The following is a 26,239-nucleotide window of genomic DNA, read 5'->3' as shown; positions in this document are numbered from 1 at the left end:
CGCTGTGGTAGCTCAGTGGTTAGACCATCGAACGCGTTATTTGAAGGTCGTAGGTTCGATTTCTGCCCGCGGCTGGTTATTTTTTCATCCATTTTTCTTTCTTCTTATTTACATTCCATTGCTTCTAATAACTTCCCCTGTACATTCCTTGGCATGACTGTCTGTTAGATCTCATTATTATTGTGTTAAACACGGAAAAACGAGCCCTTAGGTATACACTTCTTTCCCCTATTTCATTGAGCTAGGGTCTCGTTCTCGCAGAATTGGTGTATTTAGGTTGTATAAGAGGGACAATTAATCAGCTGCCCGCTCACAATAAGTTCACGTGCTACGTGACGCCAAACATGCGCATAAGAGTGTTTTCACATTTGTCGTTTGGCTTATAGATGGCGCTGACTGTCACTCCTACTTCCAAATTCACATATAAACTCAAAAAAGTGGATGGAGGGAAGGCAGCTGTGGTAGATCAGTGGTTAGAGCATCGAACGCGTTATTCGAAGGTCGTAGGTTCGATTCCTGCCCACGGCTGGTTATTTTTTCATCCACATTTGTTTCTTCTTATTTACATTTTTATTGGTTCTAATAACTTCCCCTGTACATTCCTTGGCATGACTGTCTGTTAGATCTCTTTAATATTGTGTTGAAACCCGGAAAAATGAGCCCTTAGGTATACACTTCTTTCCCCTATTTCATTGAACGAGGGTCTCGTACTAGCAGACTTGGTGTGTTTAGGTTGTATAAGAGGGACAATTAATCAGCTGCCCGCTCATAATAAGTTCACGTGCTACGTGACGCCAAACATGCGCATAAGAGTGTTTTCACATTCGTCGTTTGGCTTATGGATAGCGCTGACAGTCACTCCTACTTCTAAATTCACATATAAACTCAAAAAAGTGGATAGAGGGAAGGCCGCTGTGGTAGCTCAGTGGTTAGAGCATCGAACGTGTTATTTGAAGGTCGTAGGTTCGATTCCTGCCCACGGCTGGTTATTTTTTCATCCCCTTTTCCTTCTTCTTATTTACATTCCATTGGTTCTAATAACTTCCCCTGTACATTCCTTGGCATTACTGTCTGTTAGATCTCAATATTATTGTGTTAAAACACGGAAAAACAAAGCCCCTAGGTATACACTTCTTTCCCTTATTTCATTGAATGAGGGTCTCGTACTCGCAGAATTGGTGTGTTTAGGTTGTGTAAGAGGGACAATTAATCAGCTGCCCACTCACAATAAGTTTACGTGCTACGTGACACCAAACATGCGCATAAGAGTGTTTTCACATTCGTCGTTTGGCGCATAGATTGCGCTGACTGTCACTCCTACTTCCAAATTCACATATAAACTCAAAAAAGTGGATGGAGGGAAGGCCGCTGTGGTATCTCAGTGATTAGACCATCGAACGCTTTATTTGAAGGTCGTAGGTTCGATTTCTGTCCACGGCTTGTTATTTTTTCATTCACTTTTCTTTCTTCTTATTTACATTCCATTGGTTCTAATAACTTCCCCTGTACGTTTCTTGGCATGACTGTCTGTTAGATCTCATTAATATTGTGTTAAAACACGAAAAAACGAGCCCTTAGGTATACACTTCTTTCCCCTATTTCATTGAGCTAGGGTTTCGTACTGGCGGACTTGGTGTGTTTAGGTTGTATAAGAGGGACAATTAATCAGCTGCCCGCTCATAATAAGTTCACGTGCTACGTGACGCCAAACATGCGAAAAGAGTGTTTTCACCATCGTCGTTTTGCTTATAGATGGTGCTGACTGTCACTCCTTCTTCTTAACTCACATATAAACTCAAAAAAGTGGATGGAGGGAAGGCCGCTGTGGTAGCTCAGTGGTTAGAGCATCAAACGTGTTATTTGAAGGTCGTAGGTTCGATTCCTGCCCACGGCTGGTTATTTTTTCATCAACTTTTCTTTCTTCTTATTTACATTCCATTGGTTCTAATAACTTCACCTGTACATTCCTTGGCATTACTGTCTGTTAGATCTCATTATTATTGTGTTAAAACACGGAAAAACGAGCGCTTAGGTTTACACTTTTTTCCCTTATTTCATTGAACGAGGGTCTCGTACTGGCAGACTTGGTGTCTTTAGATTGTATAAGAGGGACAATTAATCAGCTGCCCACTCATAATAAGTTCACGTGCTACGTGACGCAACATGCGCATAAGAGTGTTTTAACAATCGTTGTTTTGCTTATAGATGGTGCTGACTGTCACTCCTTCTTCTGAATTCACATATAAACTCAAAAAAGTGGATGGAGGGAAGGCCGCTGTGGTAGCTCAGTGGTTAGAGCAACGAACGTGTTATTTGAAGGTCGTAGGTTTGATTCCTGCCCACGGCTGGTTATTTTTTCATCCACTTTTCTTTCTTCCTACTTACATTCTATTGGTTCTAATAACTTCCCCTGTGTGTTCCTTGGCATTACTGTCTGTTACATCTCAATATATTGTGTTAAAATACGGAAAAACAAAGCTCCTAGGTATACACTTCTTTCCCTTATTTCATTGAATGTGGGTCTCGTACTCGCAGAATTCGTGTGTTTAGGTTGTATAAGAGGGACAATTATTCAGGTGCCCGCTCACAATAAGTTCACGTGCTACGTGACGCCAAACATGCGCATAAGAGTGTTTTCGCATTCGTCGTTTGGCTTATAGATGGCGCTGACTGTCACTCCTACTTCCAAATTCACATATAAACTCAAAAAAGTGGATGGAGAAAGGCCGCTGTGGTAGCTCAGTGGTTAGACCATAAAACGCGTTATTTGAAGGTCGTAGGTTCGATTTCTGCCCACGGCTGGTTATTTTTTCATCCACTTTTCTTTCTTCTTATTTACATTCCATTGGTTCTAATAACTTCCCCTGTACATTCCTTGGCATGACTGTCTGTTAGATCTCATTATTATTGTGTTAAACACGGAAAAACGAGCCCTTAGGTATACACTTCTTTCCCCTATTTCATTGAGCTAGGGTCTCGTACTGGCAGAATTGGTGTGTTTAGGTTGTATAAGAGGGACAATTAGTCAGCTGCCCGCTCATAATAAGTTCACGTGCTACGTGACGCCAAACATGCGCATAAGAGTGTTTTCACATTCGTCGTTTGGCTTATAGAGGGCGCTGACTGTCACTCCTTCTTCTGAATTCACATATAAACTCAAAAAAGTGGATGGAGGGAAGGCCGCTGTGGTAGCTCAGTAGTTAGAGCATCAAACGTGTTATTTGAAGGTCGTAGGTTCGATTCCTGCCCACGACTGGTTATTTTTTCATCCACTTTTCTTTCTTCTTATTTACATTCTATTGGTTCTAATAACTTCCCCTGTACATTCCTTGGCATTACTGTCTGTTAGATCTCATTATTATTGTGTTAAAACACGGAAAAACGAGCGCTTAGGTTTACACTTTTCCCCTATTTCATTGAACGAGGGTCTCGTACTGGCAGAATTGGTGTGTTTAGGTTGTATAAGAGGGACAATTAGTCAGCTGCCCGCTCATAATAAGTTCACGTGCTACGTGACGCCAAACATGCGCATAAGAGTGTTTTCACATTCGTTGTTTGGCTTATAGATGGCGCTGACTGTCACTCCAACTTCCAAATTCACATATGAACTCAAAAAAGTGGATGGAGGGAAGGCCGCTGTGGTAGCTCAGTGGTTAGACCATCGAACGCGTTATTTGAAGGTCGTAGGTTCGATTTCTGCCCGCGGCTGGTTATTTTTTCATCCATTTTTCTTTCTTCTTATTTACATTCCATTGCTTCTAATAACTTCCCCTGTACATTCCTTGGCATGACTGTCTGTTAGATCTCATTATTATTGTGTTAAACACGGAAAAACGAGCCCTTAGGTATACACTTCTTTCCCCTATTTCATTGAGCTAGGGTCTCGTTCTCGCAGAATTGGTGTATTTAGGTTGTATAAGAGGGACAATTAATCAGCTGCCCGCTCACAATAAGTTCACGTGCTACGTGACGCCAAACATGCGCATAAGAGTGTTTTCACATTTGTCGTTTGGCTTATAGATGGCGCTGACTGTCACTCCTACTTCCAAATTCACATATAAACTCAAAAAAGTGGATGGAGGGAAGGCAGCTGTGGTAGATCAGTGGTTAGAGCATCGAACGCGTTATTCGAAGGTCGTAGGTTCGATTCCTGCCCACGGCTGGTTATTTTTTCATCCACATTTGTTTCTTCTTATTTACATTTTTATTGGTTCTAATAACTTCCCCTGTACATTCCTTGGCATGACTGTCTGTTAGATCTCTTTAATATTGTGTTGAAACCCGGAAAAATGAGCCCTTAGGTATACACTTCTTTCCCCTATTTCATTGAACGAGGGTCTCGTACTAGCAGACTTGGTGTGTTTAGGTTGTATAAGAGGGACAATTAATCAGCTGCCCGCTCATAATAAGTTCACGTGCTACGTGACGCCAAACATGCGCATAAGAGTGTTTTCACATTCGTCGTTTGGCTTATGGATGGCGCTGACAGTCACTCCTACTTCTAAATTCACATATAAACTCAAAAAAGTGGATAGAGGGAAGGCCGCTGTGGTAGCTCAGTGGTTAGAGCATCGAACGTGTTATTTGAAGGTCGTAGGTTCGATTCCTGCCCACGGCTGGTTATTTTTTCATCCCCTTTTCCTTCTTCTTATTTACATTCCATTGGTTCTAATAACTTCCCCTGTACATTCCTTGGCATTACTGTCTGTTAGATCTCAATATTATTGTGTTAAAACACGGAAAAACAAAGCCCCTAGGTATACACTTCTTTCCCTTATTTCATTGAATGAGGGTCTCGTACTCGCAGAATTGGTGTGTTTAGGTTGTGTAAGAGGGACAATTAATCAGCTGCCCACTCACAATAAGTTTACGTGCTACGTGACACCAAACATGCGCATAAGAGTGTTTTCACATTCGTCGTTTGGCGCATAGATTGCGCTGACTGTCACTCCTACTTCCAAATTCACATATAAACTCAAAAAAGTGGATGGAGGGAAGGCCGCTGTGGTATCTCAGTGATTAGACCATCGAACGCTTTATTTGAAGGTCGTAGGTTCGATTTCTGTCCACGGCTTGTTATTTTTTCATTCACTTTTCTTTCTTCTTATTTACATTCCATTGGTTCTAATAACTTCCCCTGTACGTTTCTTGGCATGACTGTCTGTTAGATCTCATTAATATTGTGTTAAAACACGAAAAAACGAGCCCTTAGGTATACACTTCTTTCCCCTATTTCATTGAGCTAGGGTTTCGTACTGGCGGACTTGGTGTGTTTAGGTTGTATAAGAGGGACAATTAATCAGCTGCCCGCTCATAATAAGTTCACGTGCTACGTGACGCCAAACATGCGAAAAGAGTGTTTTCACCATCGTCGTTTTGCTTATAGATGGTGCTGACTGTCACTCCTTCTTCTTAACTCACATATAAACTCAAAAAAGTGGATGGAGGGAAGGCCGCTGTGGTAGCTCAGTGGTTAGAGCATCAAACGTGTTATTTGAAGGTCGTAGGTTCGATTCCTGCCCACGGCTGGTTATTTTTTCATCAACTTTTCTTTCTTCTTATTTACATTCCATTGGTTCTAATAACTTCACCTGTACATTCCTTGGCATTACTGTCTGTTAGATCTCATTATTATTGTGTTAAAACACGGAAAAACGAGCGCTTAGGTTTACACTTTTTTCCCTTATTTCATTGAACGAGGGTCTCGTACTGGCAGACTTGGTGTCTTTAGATTGTATAAGAGGGACAATTAATCAGCTGCCCACTCATAATAAGTTCACGTGCTACGTGACGCAACATGCGCATAAGAGTGTTTTAACAATCGTTGTTTTGCTTATAGATGGTGCTGACTGTCACTCCTTCTTCTGAATTCACATATAAACTCAAAAAAGTGGATGGAGGGAAGGCCGCTGTGGTAGCTCAGTGGTTAGAGCAACGAACGTGTTATTTGAAGGTCGTAGGTTTGATTCCTGCCCACGGCTGGTTATTTTTTCATCCACTTTTCTTTCTTCCTACTTACATTCTATTGGTTCTAATAACTTCCCCTGTGTGTTCCTTGGCATTACTGTCTGTTACATCTCAATAATATTGTGTTAAAATACGGAAAAACAAAGCTCCTAGGTATACACTTCTTTCCCTTATTTCATTGAATGTGGGTCTCGTACTCGCAGAATTCGTGTGTTTAGGTTGTATAAGAGGGACAATTATTCAGGTGCCCGCTCACAATAAGTTCACGTGCTACGTGACGCCAAACATGCGCATAAGAGTGTTTTCGCATTCGTCGTTTGGCTTATAGATGGCGCTGACTGTCACTCCTACTTCCAAATTCACATATAAACTCAAAAAAGTGGATGGAGAAAGGCCGCTGTGGTAGCTCAGTGGTTAGACCATAAAACGCGTTATTTGAAGGTCGTAGGTTCGATTTCTGCCCACGGCTGGTTATTTTTTCATCCACTTTTCTTTCTTCTTATTTACATTCCATTGGTTCTAATAACTTCCCCTGTACATTCCTTGGCATGACTGTCTGTTAGATCTCATTATTATTGTGTTAAACACGGAAAAACGAGCCCTTAGGTATACACTTCTTTCCCCTATTTCATTGAGCTAGGGTCTCGTACTGGCAGAATTGGTGTGTTTAGGTTGTATAAGAGGGACAATTAGTCAGCTGCCCGCTCATAATAAGTTCACGTGCTACGTGACGCCAAACATGCGCATAAGAGTGTTTTCACATTCGTCGTTTGGCTTATAGAGGGCGCTGACTGTCACTCCTTCTTCTGAATTCACATATAAACTCAAAAAAGTGGATGGAGGGAAGGCCGCTGTGGTAGCTCAGTAGTTAGAGCATCAAACGTGTTATTTGAAGGTCGTAGGTTCGATTCCTGCCCACGGCTGGTTATTTTTTCATCCACTTTTCTTTCTTCTTATTTACATTCCATTGGTTCTAATAACTTCCCCTGTACATTCCTTGGCATTACTGTCTGTTAGATCTCATTATTATTGTGTTAAAACACGGAAAAACGAGCGCTTAGGTTTACACTTTTTCCCCTATTTCATTGAACGAGGGTCTCGTACTGGCAGAATTGGTGTGTTTAGGTTGTATAAGAGGGACAATTAGTCAGCTGCCCGCTCATAATAAGTTCACGTGCTACGTGACGCCAAACATGCGCATAAGAGTGTTTTCACATTCGTCGTTTGGCTTATAGATGGCGCTGACTCTCACTCCTTCTTCTAAGTTCACATATAAACTCAAAAAAGTGGATGGAAGGAAGGCCGCTGTGGTAGCTCAGTGGTTAAAGCATCGAACGCGTTATTTGAAGGTCGTATGTTCGATTCCTGCCCACGGCTCGTTACTTTTTCATCCACTTTTCTTTCTTCTTATTTACATTCCATTGGTTCTAATAACTTCCCCTGTACATTCCTTGGCATTACTGTCTGTTAGATCTCATTATTATTGTGGAAAAACACGCAAAAACGAGCCCTAAGGTATACACTTCTTTCCCTTATTTCATTGAACGACGGTCTCGTACTGGCAGACTCGGTGTGTTTAGGTTGTATAAGAGGGACAATTAATCAGCTGCTCGCTCATAAAAGGTTCACGTGCTACGTGATGCCAAACATGCGCATAGGAGTGTTTTCACCATCGTCGTTTTGCTTATAGATGGTGCTGACTGTCACTCCTTCTTCTGAATTCACATATAAACTCAGAAAAGTGGATGGAGGGAAGGCCGCTGTGGTAGCTCAGTGGTTAGAGCTCGAATGTGTTATTTGAAGGTCGTAGGTTCGATTCCTGCCCATGGCTGGTTATTTTTTCATCCACTTTTCTTTCTTCTTATTTACATTCCATTGGTTGTAATAACTTCCCCTGTGCATTCCTTGGCATTACTGTCTGTTAGATCTCATTATTATTGTGTTAAAACACCGAAAAACGAGCGCTTAGGTATACACTTTTTTCCCTTATTTCATTGAACGAGGGTCTCGTACTGGCAGACTTGGTGTCTTTAGATTGTATAAGAGGGACAATTAATCAGCTGCCCACTCATAATAAGTTCACGTGCTACGTGACGCAACATGCGCATAAGAGTGTTTTCACAATCGTTGTTTTGCTTATAGATGGTGCTGACTGTCACTCCTTCTTCTGAATTCACATATAAACTCAAAAAAGTGGATGGAGGGAAGGCCGCTGTGGTAGCTCAGTGGTTAGAGCAACGAACGTGTTATTTGAAGGTCGTAGGTTTGATTCCTGCCCACGGCTGGTTATTTTTTCATCCACTTTTCTTTCTTCTTACTTACATTCTATTGGTTCTAATAACTTCCCCTGTACATTCCTTGGCATTACTGTCTGTTAGATCTCAATAATATTGTGTTAAAATATGGAAAAACAAAGCCCCTAGGTATACACTTCTTTCCCTTATTTCATTGAATTTGGGTCTCGTACTCGCAGAATTCGTGTGTTTAGGTTGTATAAGAGGGACAATTAATCAGCTGCCCGCTCACAATAAGTTCACGTGCTACGTGACGCCAAACATGCGCATAAGAGTGTTTTCACATTCGTTGTTTGGCTTATAGATGGCGCTGACTGTCACTCCAACTTCCAAATTCACATATGAACTCAAAAAAGTGGATGGAGGGAAGGCCGCTGTGGTAGCTCAGTGGTTAGACCATCGAACGCGTTATTTGAAGGTCGTAGGTTCGATTTCTGCCCGCGGCTGGTTATTTTTTCATCCATTTTTCTTTCTTCTTATTTACATTCCATTGCTTCTAATAACTTCCCCTGTACATTCCTTGGCATGACTGTCTGTTAGATCTCATTATTATTGTGTTAAACACGGAAAAACGAGCCCTTAGGTATACACTTCTTTCCCCTATTTCATTGAGCTAGGGTCTCGTTCTCGCAGAATTGGTGTATTTAGGTTGTATAAGAGGGACAATTAATCAGCTGCCCGCTCACAATAAGTTCACGTGCTACGTGACGCCAAACATGCGCATAAGAGTGTTTTCACATTTGTCGTTTGGCTTATAGATGGCGCTGACTGTCACTCCTACTTCCAAATTCACATATAAACTCAAAAAAGTGGATGGAGGGAAGGCAGCTGTGGTAGATCAGTGGTTAGAGCATCGAACGCGTTATTCGAAGGTCGTAGGTTCGATTCCTGCCCACGGCTGGTTATTTTTTCATCCACATTTGTTTCTTCTTATTTACATTTTTATTGGTTCTAATAACTTCCCCTGTACATTCCTTGGCATGACTGTCTGTTAGATCTCTTTAATATTGTGTTGAAACCCGGAAAAATGAGCCCTTAGGTATACACTTCTTTCCCCTATTTCATTGAACGAGGGTCTCGTACTAGCAGACTTGGTGTGTTTAGGTTGTATAAGAGGGACAATTAATCAGCTGCCCGCTCATAATAAGTTCACGTGCTACGTGACGCCAAACATGCGCATAAGAGTGTTTTCACATTCGTCGTTTGGCTTATGGATAGCGCTGACAGTCACTCCTACTTCTAAATTCACATATAAACTCAAAAAAGTGGATAGAGGGAAGGCCGCTGTGGTAGCTCAGTGGTTAGAGCATCGAACGTGTTATTTGAAGGTCGTAGGTTCGATTCCTGCCCACGGCTGGTTATTTTTTCATCCCCTTTTCCTTCTTCTTATTTACATTCCATTGGTTCTAATAACTTCCCCTGTACATTCCTTGGCATTACTGTCTGTTAGATCTCAATATTATTGTGTTAAAACACGGAAAAACAAAGCCCCTAGGTATACACTTCTTTCCCTTATTTCATTGAATGAGGGTCTCGTACTCGCAGAATTGGTGTGTTTAGGTTGTGTAAGAGGGACAATTAATCAGCTGCCCACTCACAATAAGTTTACGTGCTACGTGACACCAAACATGCGCATAAGAGTGTTTTCACATTCGTCGTTTGGCGCATAGATTGCGCTGACTGTCACTCCTACTTCCAAATTCACATATAAACTCAAAAAAGTGGCCGCTGTGGTATCTCAGTGATTAGACCATCGAACGCTTTATTTGAAGGTCGTAGGTTCGATTTCTGTCCACGGCTTGTTATTTTTCATTCACTTTTCTTTCTTCTTATTTACATTCCATTGGTTCTAATAACTTCCCCTGTACGTTTCTTGGCATGACTGTCTGTTAGATCTCATTAATATTGTGTTAAAACACGAAAAAACGAGCCCTTAGGTATACACTTCTTTCCCCTATTTCATTGAGCTAGGGTTTCGTACTGGCGGACTTGGTGTGTTTAGGTTGTATAAGAGGGACAATTAATCAGCTGCCCGCTCATAATAAGTTCACGTGCTACGTGACGCCAAACATGCGAAAAGAGTGTTTTCACCATCGTCGTTTTGCTTATAGATGGTGCTGACTGTCACTCCTTCTTCTTAACTCACATATAAACTCAAAAAAGTGGATGGAGGGAAGGCCGCTGTGGTAGCTCAGTGGTTAGAGCATCAAACGTGTTATTTGAAGGTCGTAGGTTCGATTCCTGCCCACGGCTGGTTATTTTTTCATCAACTTTTCTTTCTTCTTATTTACATTCCATTGGTTCTAATAACTTCACCTGTACATTCCTTGGCATTACTGTCTGTTAGATCTCATTATTATTGTGTTAAAACACGGAAAAACGAGCGCTTAGGTTTACACTTTTTTCCCTTATTTCATTGAACGAGGGTCTCGTACTGGCAGACTTGGTGTCTTTAGATTGTATAAGAGGGACAATTAATCAGCTGCCCACTCATAATAAGTTCACGTGCTACGTGACGCAACATGCGCATAAGAGTGTTTTAACAATCGTTGTTTTGCTTATAGATGGTGCTGACTGTCACTCCTTCTTCTGAATTCACATATAAACTCAAAAAAGTGGATGGAGGGAAGGCCGCTGTGGTAGCTCAGTGGTTAGAGCAACGAACGTGTTATTTGAAGGTCGTAGGTTTGATTCCTGCCCACGGCTGGTTATTTTTTCATCCACTTTTCTTTCTTCCTACTTACATTCTATTGGTTCTAATAACTTCCCCTGTGTGTTCCTTGGCATTACTGTCTGTTACATCTCAATAATATTGTGTTAAAATACGGAAAAACAAAGCTCCTAGGTATACACTTCTTTCCCTTATTTCATTGAATGTGGGTCTCGTACTCGCAGAATTCGTGTGTTTAGGTTGTATAAGAGGGACAATTATTCAGGTGCCCGCTCACAATAAGTTCACGTGCTACGTGACGCCAAACATGCGCATAAGAGTGTTTTCGCATTCGTCGTTTGGCTTATAGATGGCGCTGACTGTCACTCCTACTTCCAAATTCACATATAAACTCAAAAAAGTTGATGGAGAAAGGCCGCTGTGGTAGCTCAGTGGTTAGACCATAAAACGCGTTATTTGAAGGTCGTAGGTTCGATTTCTGCCCACGGCTGGTTATTTTTTCATCCACTTTTCTTTCTTCTTATTTACATTCCATTGGTTCTAATAACTTCCCCTGTACATTCCTTGGCATGACTGTCTGTTAGATCTCATTATTATTGTGTTAAACACGGAAAAACGAGCCCTTAGGTATACACTTCTTTCCCCTATTTCATTGAGCTAGGGTCTCGTACTGGCAGAATTGGTGTGTTTAGGTTGTATAAGAGGGACAATTAGTCAGCTGCCCGCTCATAATAAGTTCACGTGCTACGTGACGCCAAACATGCGCATAAGAGTGTTTTCACATTCGTCGTTTGGCTTATAGAGGGCGCTGACTGTCACTCCTTCTTCTGAATTCACATATAAACTCAAAAAAGTGGATGGAGGGAAGGCCGCTGTGGTAGCTCAGTAGTTAGAGCATCAAACGTGTTATTTGAAGGTCGTAGGTTCGATTCCTGCCCACGGCTGGTTATTTTTTCATCCACTTTTCTTTCTTCTTATTTACATTCCATTGGTTCTAATAACTTCCCCTGTACATTCCTTGGCATTACTGTCTGTTAGATCTCATTATTATTGTGTTAAAACACGGAAAAACGAGCGCTTAGGTTTACACTTTTTCCCCTATTTCATTGAACGAGGGTCTCGTACTGGCAGAATTGGTGTGTTTAGGTTGTATAAGAGGGACAATTAGTCAGCTGCCCGCTCATAATAAGTTCACGTGCTACGTGACGCCAAACATGCGCATAAGAGTGTTTTCACATTCGTCGTTTGGCTTATAGATGGCGCTGACTCTCACTTCTTCTTCTAAGTTCACATATAAACTCAAAAAAGTGGATGGAAGGAAGGCCGCTGTGGTAGCTCAGTGGTTAAAGCATCGAACGCGTTATTTGAAGGTCGTATGTTCGATTCCTGCCCACGGCTCGTTACTCTTTCATCCACTTTTCTTTCTTCTTATTTACATTCCATTGGTTCTAATAACTTCCCCTGTACATTCCTTGGCATTACTGTCTGTTAGATCTCATTATTATTGTGGAAAAACACGCAAAAACGAGCCCTAAGGTATACACTTCTTTCCCTTATTTCATTGAACGACGGTCTCGTACTGGCAGACTCGGTGTGTTTAGGTTGTATAAGAGGGACAATTATTCAGCTGCTCGCTCATAAAAGGTTCACGTGCTACGTGATGCCAAACATGCGCATAGGAGTGTTTTCACCATCGTCGTTTTGCTTATAGATGGTGCTGACTGTCACTCCTTCTTCTGAATTCACATATAAACTCAGAAAAGTGGATGGAGGGAAGGCCGCTGTGGTAGCTCAGTGGTTAGAGCTCGAATGTGTTATTTGAAGGTCGTAGGTTCGATTCCTGCCCATGGCTGGTTATTTTTTCATCCACTTTTCTTTCTTCTTATTTACATTCCATTGGTTGTAATAACTTCCCCTGTGCATTCCTTGGCATTACTGTCTGTTAGATCTCATTATTATTGTGTTAAAACACCGAAAAACGAGCGCTTAGGTATACACTTTTTTCCCTTATTTCATTGAACGAGGGTCTCGTACTGGCAGACTTGGTGTCTTTAGATTGTATAAGAGGGACAATTAATCAGCTGCCCACTCATAATAAGTTCACGTGCTACGTGACGCAACATGCGCATAAGAGTGTTTTCACAATCGTTGTTTTGCTTATAGATGGTGCTGACTGTCACTCCTTCTTCTGAATTCACATATAAACTCAAAAAAGTGGATGGAGGGAAGGCCGCTGTGGTAGCTCAGTGGTTAGAGCAACGAACGTGTTATTTGAAGGTCGTAGGTTTGATTCCTGCCCACGGCTGGTTATTTTTTCATCCACTTTTCTTTCTTCTTACTTACATTCTATTGGTTCTAATAACTTCCCCTGTACATTCCTTGGCATTACTGTCTGTTAGATCTCAATAATATTGTGTTAAAATATGGAAAAACAAAGCCCCTAGGTATACACTTCTTTCCCTTATTTCATTGAATTTGGGTCTCGTACTCGCAGAATTCGTGTGTTTAGGTTGTATAAGAGGGACAATTAATCAGCTGCCCGCTCACAATAAGTTCACGTGCTACGTGACGCCAAACATGCGCATAAGAGTGTTTTCACATTCGTTGTTTGGCTTATAGATGGCGCTGACTGTCACTCCAACTTCCAAATTCACATATGAACTCAAAAAAGTGGATGGAGGGAAGGCCGCTGTGGTAGCTCAGTGGTTAGACCATCGAACGCGTTATTTGAAGGTCGTAGGTTCGATTTCTGCCCGCGGCTGGTTATTTTTTCATCCATTTTTCTTTCTTCTTATTTACATTCCATTGCTTCTAATAACTTCCCCTCTACATTCCTTGGCATGACTGTCTGTTAGATCTCATTATTATTGTGTTAAACACGGAAAAACGAGCCCTTAGGTATACACTTCTTTCCCCTATTTCATTGAGCTAGGGTCTCGTTCTCGCAGAATTGGTGTATTTAGGTTGTATAAGAGGGACAATTAATCAGCTGCCCGCTCACAATAAGTTCACGTGCTACGTGACGCCAAACATGCGCATAAGAGTGTTTTCACATTTGTCGTTTGGCTTATAGATGGCGCTGACTGTCACTCCTACTTCCAAATTCACATATAAACTCAAAAAAGTGGATGGAGGGAAGGCAGCTGTGGTAGATCAGTGGTTAGAGCATCGAACGCGTTATTCGAAGGTCGTAGGTTCGATTCCTGCCCACGGCTGGTTATTTTTTCATCCACATTTGTTTCTTCTTATTTACATTTTTATTGGTTCTAATAACTTCCCCTGTACATTCCTTGGCATGACTGTCTGTTAGATCTCTTTAATATTGTGTTGAAACCCGGAAAAATGAGCCCTTAGGTATACACTTCTTTCCCCTATTTCATTGAACGAGGGTCTCGTACTAGCAGACTTGGTGTGTTTAGGTTGTATAAGAGGGACAATTAATCAGCTGCCCGCTCATAATAAGTTCACGTGCTACGTGACGCCAAACATGCGCATAAGAGTGTTTTCACATTCGTCGTTTGGCTTATGGATAGCGCTGACAGTCACTCCTACTTCTAAATTCACATATAAACTCAAAAAAGTGGATAGAGGGAAGGCCGCTGTGGTAGCTCAGTGGTTAGAGCATCGAACGTGTTATTTGAAGGTCGTAGGTTCGATTCCTGCCCACGGCTGGTTATTTTTTCATCCCCTTTTCCTTCTTCTTATTTACATTCCATTGGTTCTAATAACTTCCCCTGTACATTCCTTGGCATTACTGTCTGTTAGATCTCAATATTATTGTGTTAAAACACGGAAAAACAAAGCCCCTAGGTATACACTTCTTTCCCTTATTTCATTGAATGAGGGTCTCGTACTCGCAGAATTGGTGTGTTTAGGTTGTGTAAGAGGGACAATTAATCAGCTGCCCACTCACAATAAGTTTACGTGCTACGTGACACCAAACATGCGCATAAGAGTGTTTTCACATTCGTCGTTTGGCGCATAGATTGCGCTGACTGTCACTCCTACTTCCAAATTCACATATAAACTCAAAAAAGTGGATGGAGGGAAGGCCGCTGTGGTATCTCAGTGATTAGACCATCGAACGCTTTATTTGAAGGTCGTAGGTTCGATTTCGGTCCACGGCTTGTTATTTTTTCATTCACTTTTCTTTCTTCTTATTTACATTCCATTGGTTCTAATAACTTCCCCTGTACGTTTCTTGGCATGACTGTCTGTTAGATCTCATTAATATTGTGTTAAAACACGAAAAAACGAGCCCTTAGGTATACACTTCTTTCCCCTATTTCATTGAGCTAGGGTTTCGTACTGGCGGACTTGGTGTGTTTAGGTTGTATAAGAGGGACAATTAATCAGCTGCCCGCTCATAATAAGTTCACGTGCTACGTGACGCCAAACATGCGAAAAGAGTGTTTTCACCATCGTCGTTTTGCTTATAGATGGTGCTGACTGTCACTCCTTCTTCTTAACTCACATATAAACTCAAAAAAGTGGATGGAGGGAAGGCCGCTGTGGTAGCTCAGTGGTTAGAGCATCAAACGTGTTATTTGAAGGTCGTAGGTTCGATTCCTGCCCACGGCTGGTTATTTTTTCATCAACTTTTCTTTCTTCTTATTTACATTCCATTGGTTCTAATAACTTCACCTGTACATTCCTTGGCATTACTGTCTGTTAGATCTCATTATTATTGTGTTAAAACACGGAAAAACGAGCGCTTAGGTTTACACTTTTTTCCCTTATTTCATTGAACGAGGGTCTCGTACTGGCAGACTTGGTGTCTTTAGATTGTATAAGAGGGACAATTAATCAGCTGCCCACTCATAATAAGTTCACGTGCTACGTGACGCAACATGCGCATAAGAGTGTTTTAACAATCGTTGTTTTGCTTATAGATGGTGCTGACTGTCACTCCTTCTTCTGAATTCACATATAAACTCAAAAAAGTGGATGGAGGGAAGGCCGCTGTGGTAGCTCAGTGGTTAGAGCAACGAACGTGTTATTTGAAGGTCGTAGGTTTGATTCCTGCCCACGGCTGGTTATTTTTTCATCCACTTTTCTTTCTTCCTACTTACATTCTATTGGTTCTAATAACTTCCCCTGTGTGTTCCTTGGCATTACTGTCTGTTACATCTCAATATATTGTGTTAAAATACGGAAAAACAAAGCTCCTAGGTATACACTTCTTTCCCTTATTTCATTGAATGTGGGTCTCGTACTCGCAGAATTCGTGTGTTTAGGTTGTATAAGAGGGACAATTATTCAGGTGCCCGCTCACAATAAGTTCACGTGCTACGTGACGCCAAACATGCGCATAAGAGTGTTTTCGCATTCGTCGTTTGGCTTATAGATGGCGCTGACTGTCACTCCTACTTCCAAATTCACATATAAACTCAAAAAAGTGGATGGAGAAAGGCCGCTGTGGTAGCTCAGTGGTTAGACCATAAAACGCGTTATTTGAAGGTCGTAGGTTCGATTTCTGCCCACGGCTGGTTATTTTTTCATCCACTTTTCTTTCTTCTTATTTACATTTAATTGGTTCTAATAACTTCCACCGTACATTCCTTGGCATGACTGTCTGTTAGATCTCATTATTATTGTGTTAAACACGGAAAAACGAGCCCTTAGGTATACACTTCTTTCCCCTATTTCATTGAGCTAGGGTCTCGTACTGGCAGAATTGGTGTGTTTAGGTTGTATAAGAGGGACAATTAGTCAGCTGCCCGCTCATAATAAGTTCACGTGCTACGTGACGCCAAACATGCGCATAAGAGTGTTTTCACATTCGTCGTTTGGCTTATAGAGGGCGCTGACTGTCACTCCTTCTTCTGAATTCACATATAAACTCAAAAAAGTGGATGGAGGGAAGGCCGCTGTGGTAGCTCAGTAGTTAGAGCATCAAACGATTTATTTGAAGGTCGTAGGTTCGATTCCTGCCCACGACTGGTTATTTTTTCATCCACTTTTCTTTCTTCTTATTTACATTCTATTGGTTCTAATAACTTCCCCTGTACATTCCTTGGCATTACTGTCTGTTAGATCTCATTATTATTGTGTTAAAACACGGAAAAACGAGCGCTTAGGTTTACACTTTTCCCCTATTTCATTGAACGAGGGTCTCGTACTGGCAGAATTGGTGTGTTTAGGTTGTATAAGAGGGACAATTAGTCAGCTGCCCGCTCATAATAAGTTCACGTGCTACGTGACGCCAAACATGCGCATAAGAGTGTTTTCACATTCGTCGTTTGGCTTATAGATGGCGCTGACTCTCACTCCTTCTTCTAAGTTCACATATAAACTCAAAAAAGTGGATGGAAGGAAGGCCGCTGTGGTAGCTCAGTGGTTAAAGCATCGAACGCGTTATTTGAAGGTCGTATGTTCGATTCCTGCCCACGGCTCGTTACTCTTTCATCCACTTTTCTTTCTTCTTATTTACATTCCATTGGTTCTAATAACTTCCCCTGTACATTCCTTGGCATTACTGTCTGTTAGATCTCATTATTATTGTGGAAAAACACGCAAAAACGAGCCCTAAGGTATACACTTCTTTCCCTTATTTCATTGAACGACGGTCTCGTACTGGCAGACTCGGTGTGTTTAGGTTGTATAAGAGGGACAATTAATCAGCTGCTCGCTCATAAAAGGTTCACGTGCTACGTGATGCCAAACATGCGCATAGGAGTGTTTTCACCATCGTCGTTTTGCTTATAGATGGTGCTGACTGTCACTCCTTCTTCTGAATTCACATATAAACTCAGAAAAGTGGATGGAGGGAAGGCCGCTGTGGTAGCTCAGTGGTTAGAGCTCGAATGTGTTATTTGAAGGTCGTAGGTTCGATTCCTGCCCATGGCTGGTTATTTTTTCATCCACTTTTCTTTCTTCTTATTTACATTCCATTGGTTGTAATAACCTCCCCTGTGCATTCCTTGGCATTACTGTCTGTTAGATCTCATTATTATTGTGTTAAAACACCGAAAAACGAGCGCTTAGGTATACACTTTTTTCCCTTATTTCATTGAACGAGGGTCTCGTACTGGCAGACTTGGTGTCTTTAGGTTGTATAAGAGGGGCAATTATTCAGCTGCCCGCTCATAATAAGTTCACGTGCTACGTGACGCCAAACATGCGCATAACAGTGTTTTCACAATCGTTGTTTTGCTTATAGATGGTGCTGACTGTCACTCCTTCTTCTGAATTCACATATAAACTCAAAAAAGTGGATGGAGGGAAGGCCGCTGTGGTAGCTCAGTGGTTAGAGCATAGAACGTGTTATTTGAAGGTCGTAGGTTCGATTTCTGCCCACGGCTGGTTATTTTTCATCCACTATTCTTTCTTCTTATTTACATTCCATTGGTTCTAATAACTTCCCCTGTACATTCCTTGGCATGACTGTCTGTTAGATCTCATTAATATTGTGTTAAACACGGAAAAACGAGCCCTTAGGTATACACTTCTTTCCCTTATTTCATTGAACGAGTGTCACGTACCGGCAGAATTGGTGTGTTTTGGTTGTATAAGAGGGACAATTAATCAGCTGCCCGCTTATAATAAGTTCACGTGCTACGTGACGCCAAACATGCGCATAAGAGTGTTTTCACATTCGTCGTTTGGCTTATAGATGGCGCTGACTGTCACTCCTTCTTCTAAGTTCACATATAAACTCAAAAAAGTGGATGGAAGGAAGGCCGCTGTGGTAGCTCGGTGGTTAAAGCATCGAACGCGTTATTTGAAGGTCGTATGTTCGATTCCTGCCCACGGCTCGTTACTCTTTCATCCACTTTTCTTTCTTCTTATTTACATTCCATTGGTTCTAATAACTTCCTCTGTACATTCCTTGGCATTACTGTCTGTTAGATCTCATTAATATTGTGTTAAAACACGCAAAAACGAGCCCTTAGGTATACACTTCTTTCCCTTATTTCATTGAACGACGGTCTCGTACTGGCAGACTTGGTGTGTTTAGGTTGTATAAGAGGGACAATTAATCAGCTGCTCGCTCATAATAAGTTCTCGTGCTACGTGACGCCAAACATGCGCATAGGAGTGTTTTCACAATCGTCGTTTGGTTTATACATGGCGCTGACTGTCACTCCTTCTTTTAAGTTCACATATAAGCTCAAAAAAGTGGATGGAAGGAAGGCCGCTGTGGTAGCTCAGTGGTTAGAGCATCGAACGCGTTATTTGAAGGTCGTATGTTCGATTCCTGCCCACGGCTCGTTACTCTTTCATCCACTTTTCTTTCTTCTTATTTACATTCCATTGGTTCTAATAACTTCCCCTGCACATTCCTTGGCATTACTGTTGGTTAGATCTCATTAATATTGTGTTAAAACACGCAAAAACGAGCCCTTAAGTATACACTTCTTTTTCTTATTTCAATGAACGAGGGTCTCGTACTCGCAGAAGTGGTGTGTTTAGGTTGTATAAGAGGAACAATTAGTCAGCTGCCCGCTCAGAATAAGTTCACGTGCTACGTGACGCCAAACATGCGCATAGGAGTGTTTTCACATTCGTCGTTTGGCTTATAGATGGCGCTGACTGTCACTCCTTCTTCTGAGTTCACATATAAACTCAAAAAAGTGGATGGCGGGAAGGCAGCTGTGGTAGATCAGTGGTTAGAGCATCGAACACGTTATTCGAAAATCGTAGGTTTGATTCCTGCCCACGGCTGGTTATTTTTTCATCCACTTTTCTTTCTTCTTATTTACATTCCATTGGTTCTGATAACTTCCCCTGTACATTCCTTGGCATTACTGTCTGTTAGATCTCATTATTATTGTGTTAAAACACGAAAAAACGAGCCCTTAGGTTTACACTTCTTTCCCCTATTTCATTGAGCTAGGGTCTCGTACTGGCAGACTTGGTGTGTTTAGGTTGTATGAGAGGGACAATTATTCAGCTGCCCGCTCATAATAAGTTCACGTGCTACGTGACGCCAAACATGCGCATAAGAGTGTTTTCACAATGATTGTTTTGCTTATAGATGGTGCTGACTGTCACTCCTTCTTCTGAATTCACATATAAACAAAAAATGTGGATGGAGGGAAGGCCGCTGTGGTAGCTCAGTGGTTACAGCATCGAACGTGTTATTTGAAGGTCGTAGGTTTGATTCCTGCCCGCGGCTGGTTATTTTTTCATCCACTTTTCATTCTTCTTATTTACATTCCATTGGTTCTAATAACTTCCCCTGTACATTCCTTGGCATTACTGTCTGTTAGATCTCATTAATATTGTGTTAAAACACGGAAAAACGAGCCCTTAGGTATACACTTCTTTCCCTTATTTCATTGAACGAGTGTCACGTACCGGCAGAATTGGTGTGTTTAGGTTGTATAAGAGGGACAATTAATCAGCTGCCCGCTTATAATAAGTTCACGTGCTACGTGACGCCAAACATGCGCATAAGAGTGTTTTCACAATCGTTGTTTTGCTTATAGATGGTGCTGACTGTCACTCCTTCTTCTGAATTCACATATAAACTAAAAAAGTGGATGGAGGGAAGGCCGCTGTGGTAGCTCAGTGGTTAAAGCATCGAACGCGTTATTTGAAGGTCGTATGTTCGATTCCTGCCCACGGCTCGTTACTCTTTCATCCACTTTTCTTTCTTCTTATTTACATTCCATTGGTTCTAATAACTTCCTCTGTACATTCCTTGGCATTACTGTCTGTTAGATCTCATTAATATTGTGTTAAAACACGCAAAAACGAGCCCTTAGGTATACACTTCTTTCCCTTATTTCATTGAACGACGGTCTCGTACTGGCAGACTTGGTGTGTTTAGGTTGTATAAGAGGGACAATTAATCAGCTGCTCGCTCATAATAGGTTCACGTGCTACGTGACGCCAAACATGCGCATAGGAGTGTTTTCACAATCGTCGTTTGGTTTATAGATGGCGCTGATTGTCACTCCTTCTTTTAAGTTCACATATAAGCTCAAAAAAGTGGATGGAAGGAAGGCCGCTGTGGTAGCTCAATGGTTAGAACATAAAACGCGTTATTTGAAGGTCGTAGGTTCGATTTCTGCCCACGGCTGGTTATTTTTTCATCCACTTTTCTTTCTTCTTATTTACATTCCATTGGTTCTAATAACTTCCCCTGTACATTCCTTGGCATGACTGTCTGTTAGATCTCATTATTATTGTGTTAAACACGGAAAAACGAGCCCTTAGGTATACACTTCTTTCCCCTATTTCATTGAGCTAGGGTCTCGTACTGGCAGAATTGGTGTGTTTAGGTTGTATAAGAGGGACAATCAGTCAGCTGCCCGCTCATAATAAGTTCACGTGCTACGTGACGCCAAACATGCGCATAAGAGTGTTTTCACATTCGTCGTTTGGCTTATAGAGGGCGCTGACTGTCACTCCTTCTTCTGAATTCACATATAAACTCAAAAAAGTGGATGGAGGGAAGGCCGCTGTGGTAGCTCAGTAGTTAGAGCATCAAACGTGTTATTTGAAGGTCGTAGGTTCGATTCCTGCCCACGGCTGGTTATTTTTTCATCCACTTTTCTTTCTTCTTATTTACATTCCATTGGTTCTAATAACTTCCCCTGTACATTCCTTGGCATTACTGTCTGTTAGATCTCATTATTATTGTGTTAAAACACGGAAAAACGAGCGCTTAGGTTTACACTTTTTTCCCCTATTTCATTGAACGAGGGTCTCGTACTGGCAGAATTGGTGTGTTTAGGTTGTATAAGAGGGACAATTAGTCAGCTGCCCGCTCATAATAAGTTCACGTGCTACGTGACGCCAAACATGCGCATAAGAGTGTTTTCACATTCGTCGTTTGGCTTATAGAGGGCGCTGACTGTCACTCCTTCTTCTGAATTCACATATAAACTCAAAAAAGTGGATGGAGGGAAGGCCGCTGTGGTAGCTCAGTAGTTAGAGCATCAAACGTGTTATTTGAAGGTCGTATGTTCGATTCCTGCCCACGGCTCGTTACTCTTTCATCCACTTTTCTTTCTTCTTATTTACATTCCATTGGTTCTAATAACTTCCTCTGTACATTCCTTGGCATTACTGTCTGTTAGATCTCATTAATATTGTGTTAAAACACGCAAAAACGAGCCCTTAGGTATACACTTCTTTCCCTTATTTCATTGAACGACGGTCTCGTACTGGCAGACTTGGTGTGTTTAGGTTGTATGAGAGGGACAATTATTCAGCTGCCCGCTCATAATAAGTTCACGTGCTACGTGACGCCAAACATGCGCATAAGAGTGTTTTCACAATCGTTGTTTTGCTTATAGATGGTGCTGACTGTCACTCCTTCTTCTGAATTCACATATAAACAAAAAATGTGGATGGAGGGAAGGCCGCTGTGGTAGCTCAGTGGTTACAGCATCGAACGTGTTATTTGAAGGTCGTAGGTTTGATTCCTGCCCGCGGCTGGTTATTTTTTCATCCACTTTTCATTCTTCTTATTTACATTCCATTGGTTCTAATAACTTCCCCTGTACATTCCTTGGCATTACTGTCTGTTAGATCTCATTATATTGTGTTAAAACACGGAAAAACGAGCCCTTAGGTATACACTTCTTTCCCTTATTTCATTGAACGAGTGTCACGTACCGGCAGAATTGGTGTGTTTAGGTTGTATAAGAGGGACAATTAATCAGCTGCCCGCTTATAATAAGTTCACGTGCTACGTGACGCCAAACATGCGCATAAGAGTGTTTTCACAATCGTTGTTTTGCTTATAGATGGTGCTGACTGTCACTCCTTCTTCTGAATTCACATATAAACTAAAAAAGTGGATGGAGGGAAGGCCGCTGTGGTAGCTCAGTGGTTAGAGCATCGAACGTGTTATTTGAAGGTCGTAGGTTTGATTCCTGTCCGCGGCTGGTTATTTTTTCATCCACTTTTCATTCTTCCTATTTACATTCCATTGGTTCTAATAACTTCCCCTGTACATTCCTTGGCATTACTGTCTGTTAGATCTCATTAATATTGTGTTAAAACACGGAAAAACGAGCCCTTAGGTATACACTTCTTTCCCTTATTTCATTGAACGAGTGTCACGTACCGGCAGAATTGGTGTGTTTAGGTTGTATAAGAGGGAGAATTAATCAGCTGCCCGCTTATAATAAGTTCACGTGCTACGTGACGCCAAACATGCGCATAAGAGTGTTTTCACATTCGTCGTTTGGCTTATAGATGGCGCTGACTGTCACTCCTTCTAAGTTCACATATAAACTCAAAAAAGTGGATGGAAGGAAGGCCGCTGTGGTAGCTCAGTGGTTAAAGCATCGAACGCGTTATTTGAAGGTCGTATGTTCGATTCCTGCCCACGGCTCGTTACTCTTTCATCCACTTTTCTTTCTTCTTATTTACATTTCATTGGTTCTAATAACTTCCTCTGTACATTCCTTGGCATTACTGTCTGTTAGATCTCATTAATATTGTGTTAAAACACGCAAAAACGAGCCCTTAGGTATACACTTCTTTCCCTTATTTCATTGAACGACGGTCTCGTACTGGCAGACTTGGTGTGTTTAGGTTGTATAAGAGGGACAATTAATCAGCTGCTCGCTCATAATAGGTTCACGTGCTACGTGACGCCAAACATGCGCATAGGAGTGTTTTCACAATCGTCGTTTGGTTTATAGATGGCGCTGACTGTCACTCCTTCTTTTAAGTTCACATATAAGCTCAAAAAAGTGGATGGAAGGAAGGCCGCTGTGGTAGCTCAATAGTTAGACCATAAAACGCGTTATTTGAAGGTCGTAGGTTCGATTTCTGCCCACGGCTGGTTATTTTTTCATCCACTTTTCTTTCTTCTTATTTACATTCCATTGGTTCTAATAACTTCCCCTGTACATTCCTTGGCATGACTGTCTGTTAGATCTCATTATTATTGTGTTAAACACGGAAAAACGAGCCCTTAGGTATACACTTCTTTCCCCTATTTCATTGAGCTAGGGTCTCGTACTGGCAGAATTGGTGTGTTTAGGTTGTATAGGAGGGACAATCAGTCAGCTGCCCGCTCATAATAAGTTCACGTGCTACGTGACGCCAAACATGCGCATAAGAGTGTTTTCACATTCGTCGTTTGGCTTATAGAGGGCGCTGACTGTCACTCCTTCTTCTGAATTCACATATAAACTCAAAAAAGTGGATGGAGGGAAGGCCGCTGTGGTAGCTCAGTAGTTAGAGCATCAAACGTGTTATTTGAAGGTCGTATGTTCGATTCCTGCCCACGGCTCGTTACTCTTTCATCCACTTTTCTTTCTTCTTATTTACATTCCATTGGTTCTAATAACTTCCTCTGTACATTCCTTGGCATTACTGTCTGTTAGATCTCATTAATATTGTGTTAAAACACGCAAAAACGAGCCCTTAGGTATACACTTCTTTCCCTTATTTCATTGAACGACGGTCTCGTACTGGCAGACTTGGTGTGTTTAGGTTGTATGAGAGGGACAATTATTCAGCTGCCCGCTCATAATAAGTTCACGTGCTACGTGACGCCAAACATGCGCATAAGAGTGTTTTCACAATCGTTGTTTTGCTTATAGATGGTGCTGACTGTCACTCCTTCTTCTGAATTCACATATAAACAAAAAATGTGGATGGAGGGAAGGCCGCTGTGGTAGCTCAGTGGTTACAGCATCGAACGTGTTATTTGAAGGTCGTAGGTTTGATTCCTGCCCGCGGCTGGTTATTTTTTCATCCACTTTTCATTCTTCTTATTTACATTCCATTGGTTCTAATAACTTCCCCTGTACATTCCTTGGCATTACTGTCTGTTAGATCTCATTATGTTGTGTTAAAACACGGAAAAACGAGCCCTTAGGTATACACTTCTTTCCCTTATTTCATTGAACGAGTGTCACGTACCGGCAGAATTGGTGTGTTTAGGTTGTATAAGAGGGACAATTAATCAGCTGCCCGCTTATAATAAGTTCACGTGCTACGTGACGCCAAACATGCGCATAAGAGTGTTTTCACAATCGTTGTTTTGCTTATAGATGGTGCTGACTGTCACTCCTTCTTCTGAATTCACATATAAACTAAAAAAGTGGATGGAGGGAAGGCCGCTGTGGTAGCTCAGTGGTTAGAGCATCGAACGTGTTATTTGAAGGTCGTAGGTTTGATTCCTGTCCGCGGCTGGTTATTTTTTCATCCACTTTTCATTCTTCCTATTTACATTCCATTGGTTCTAATAACTTCCCCTGTACATTCCTTGGCATTACTGTCTGTTAGATCTCATTAATATTGTGTTAAAACACGGAAAAACGAGCCCTTAGGTATACACTTCTTTCCCTTATTTCATTGAACGAGTGTCACGTACCGGCAGAATTGGTGTGTTTAGGTTGTATAAGAGGGAGAATTAATCAGCTGCCCGCTTATAATAAGTTCACGTGCTACGTGACGCCAAACATGCGCATAAGAGTGTTTTCACATTCGTCGTTTGGCTTATAGATGGCGCTGACTGTCACTCCTTCTAAGTTCACATATAAACTCAAAAAAGTGGATGGAAGGAAGGCCGCTGTGGTAGCTCAGTGGTTAAAGCATCGAACGCGTTATTTGAAGGTCGTATGTTCGATTCCTGCCCACGGCTCGTTACTCTTTCATCCACTTTTCTTTCTTCTTATTTACATTCCATTGGTTCTAATAACTTCCCCTGTACATTCCTTGGCATTACTGTCTGTTAGATCTCATTATTATTGTGGAAAAACACGCAAAAACGAGCCCTAAGGTATACACTTCTTTCCCTTATTTCATTGAACGACGGTCTCGTACTGGCAGACTCGGTGTGTTTAGGTTGTATAAGAGGGACAATTAATCAGCTGCTCGCTCATAAAAGGTTCACGTGCTACGTGATGCCAAACATGCGCATAGGAGTGTTTTCACCATCGTCGTTTTGCTTATAGATGGTGCTGACTGTCACTCCTTCTTCTGAATTCACATATAAACTCAGAAAAGTGGATGGAGGGAAGGTCGCTGTGGTAGCTCAGTGGTTAGAGCATCGAACGTGTTATTTGAAGGTCGTAGGTTCGATTCCTGCCCACGGCTGGTTATTTTTTCATCCACTTTTCTTTCTTCTTATTTACATTCCATTGGTTGTAATAACTTCCCCTGTGCATTCCTTGGCATTACTGTCTGTTAGATCTCATTATTATTGTGTTAAAACACCGAAAAACGAGCGCTTAGGTATACACTTTTTTCCCTTATTTCATTGAACGAGGGTCTCGTACTGGCAGACTTGGTGTCTTTAGGTTGTATAAGAGGGACAATTAATCAGCTGCCCGCTCATAATAAGTTCACGTGCTACGTGACGCCAAACATGCGCATAAGAGTG

The 26,239-nt window shown here is 41.6% G+C and overlaps 12 non-coding genes across 12 annotated transcripts; all 12 read left to right on the top strand.

The window, feature by feature from the left end:
* The first annotated feature begins 911 nt into the window (after positions 1–911).
* On the top strand, positions 912–984 carry TRNAT-UGU (transfer RNA threonine (anticodon UGU)). Its single transcript has one exon. It is a non-coding gene; the product is annotated as a tRNA-Thr (tRNA).
* Positions 985–1,821: 837 nt separating this feature from the next.
* TRNAT-UGU (transfer RNA threonine (anticodon UGU)) lies at positions 1,822–1,894 on the top strand. The gene has a single exon. It is a non-coding gene; the product is annotated as a tRNA-Thr (tRNA).
* A 2,651-nt stretch (positions 1,895–4,545) lies between these two features.
* Positions 4,546–4,618, top strand: TRNAT-UGU (transfer RNA threonine (anticodon UGU)). Its single transcript has one exon. It is a non-coding gene; the product is annotated as a tRNA-Thr (tRNA).
* Positions 4,619–5,455: 837 nt separating this feature from the next.
* Positions 5,456–5,528, top strand: TRNAT-UGU (transfer RNA threonine (anticodon UGU)). Its single transcript has one exon. It is a non-coding gene; the product is annotated as a tRNA-Thr (tRNA).
* A 1,289-nt stretch (positions 5,529–6,817) lies between these two features.
* On the top strand, positions 6,818–6,890 carry TRNAT-UGU (transfer RNA threonine (anticodon UGU)). The gene has a single exon. It is a non-coding gene; the product is annotated as a tRNA-Thr (tRNA).
* A 2,654-nt stretch (positions 6,891–9,544) lies between these two features.
* On the top strand, positions 9,545–9,617 carry TRNAT-UGU (transfer RNA threonine (anticodon UGU)). Its single transcript has one exon. It is a non-coding gene; the product is annotated as a tRNA-Thr (tRNA).
* Positions 9,618–10,441: 824 nt separating this feature from the next.
* Positions 10,442–10,514, top strand: TRNAT-UGU (transfer RNA threonine (anticodon UGU)). The gene has a single exon. It is a non-coding gene; the product is annotated as a tRNA-Thr (tRNA).
* A 1,289-nt stretch (positions 10,515–11,803) lies between these two features.
* Positions 11,804–11,876, top strand: TRNAT-UGU (transfer RNA threonine (anticodon UGU)). Its single transcript has one exon. It is a non-coding gene; the product is annotated as a tRNA-Thr (tRNA).
* Positions 11,877–14,530: 2,654 nt separating this feature from the next.
* On the top strand, positions 14,531–14,603 carry TRNAT-UGU (transfer RNA threonine (anticodon UGU)). The gene has a single exon. It is a non-coding gene; the product is annotated as a tRNA-Thr (tRNA).
* An 837-nt stretch (positions 14,604–15,440) lies between these two features.
* On the top strand, positions 15,441–15,513 carry TRNAT-UGU (transfer RNA threonine (anticodon UGU)). Its single transcript has one exon. It is a non-coding gene; the product is annotated as a tRNA-Thr (tRNA).
* Positions 15,514–21,343: 5,830 nt separating this feature from the next.
* Positions 21,344–21,416, top strand: TRNAT-UGU (transfer RNA threonine (anticodon UGU)). The gene has a single exon. It is a non-coding gene; the product is annotated as a tRNA-Thr (tRNA).
* Positions 21,417–25,880: 4,464 nt separating this feature from the next.
* TRNAT-UGU (transfer RNA threonine (anticodon UGU)) lies at positions 25,881–25,953 on the top strand. Its single transcript has one exon. It is a non-coding gene; the product is annotated as a tRNA-Thr (tRNA).
* Positions 25,954–26,239: the final 286 nt, after the last annotated feature.

Source organism: Rhipicephalus microplus, chromosome 1 (assembly GCF_043290135.1).
Source record: "Rhipicephalus microplus isolate Deutch F79 chromosome 1, USDA_Rmic, whole genome shotgun sequence".
Taxonomy (NCBI): Eukaryota; Metazoa; Arthropoda; class Arachnida; order Ixodida; family Ixodidae; genus Rhipicephalus; species Rhipicephalus microplus.
This window is presented reverse-complemented; position numbering and strand designations above follow the sequence as displayed.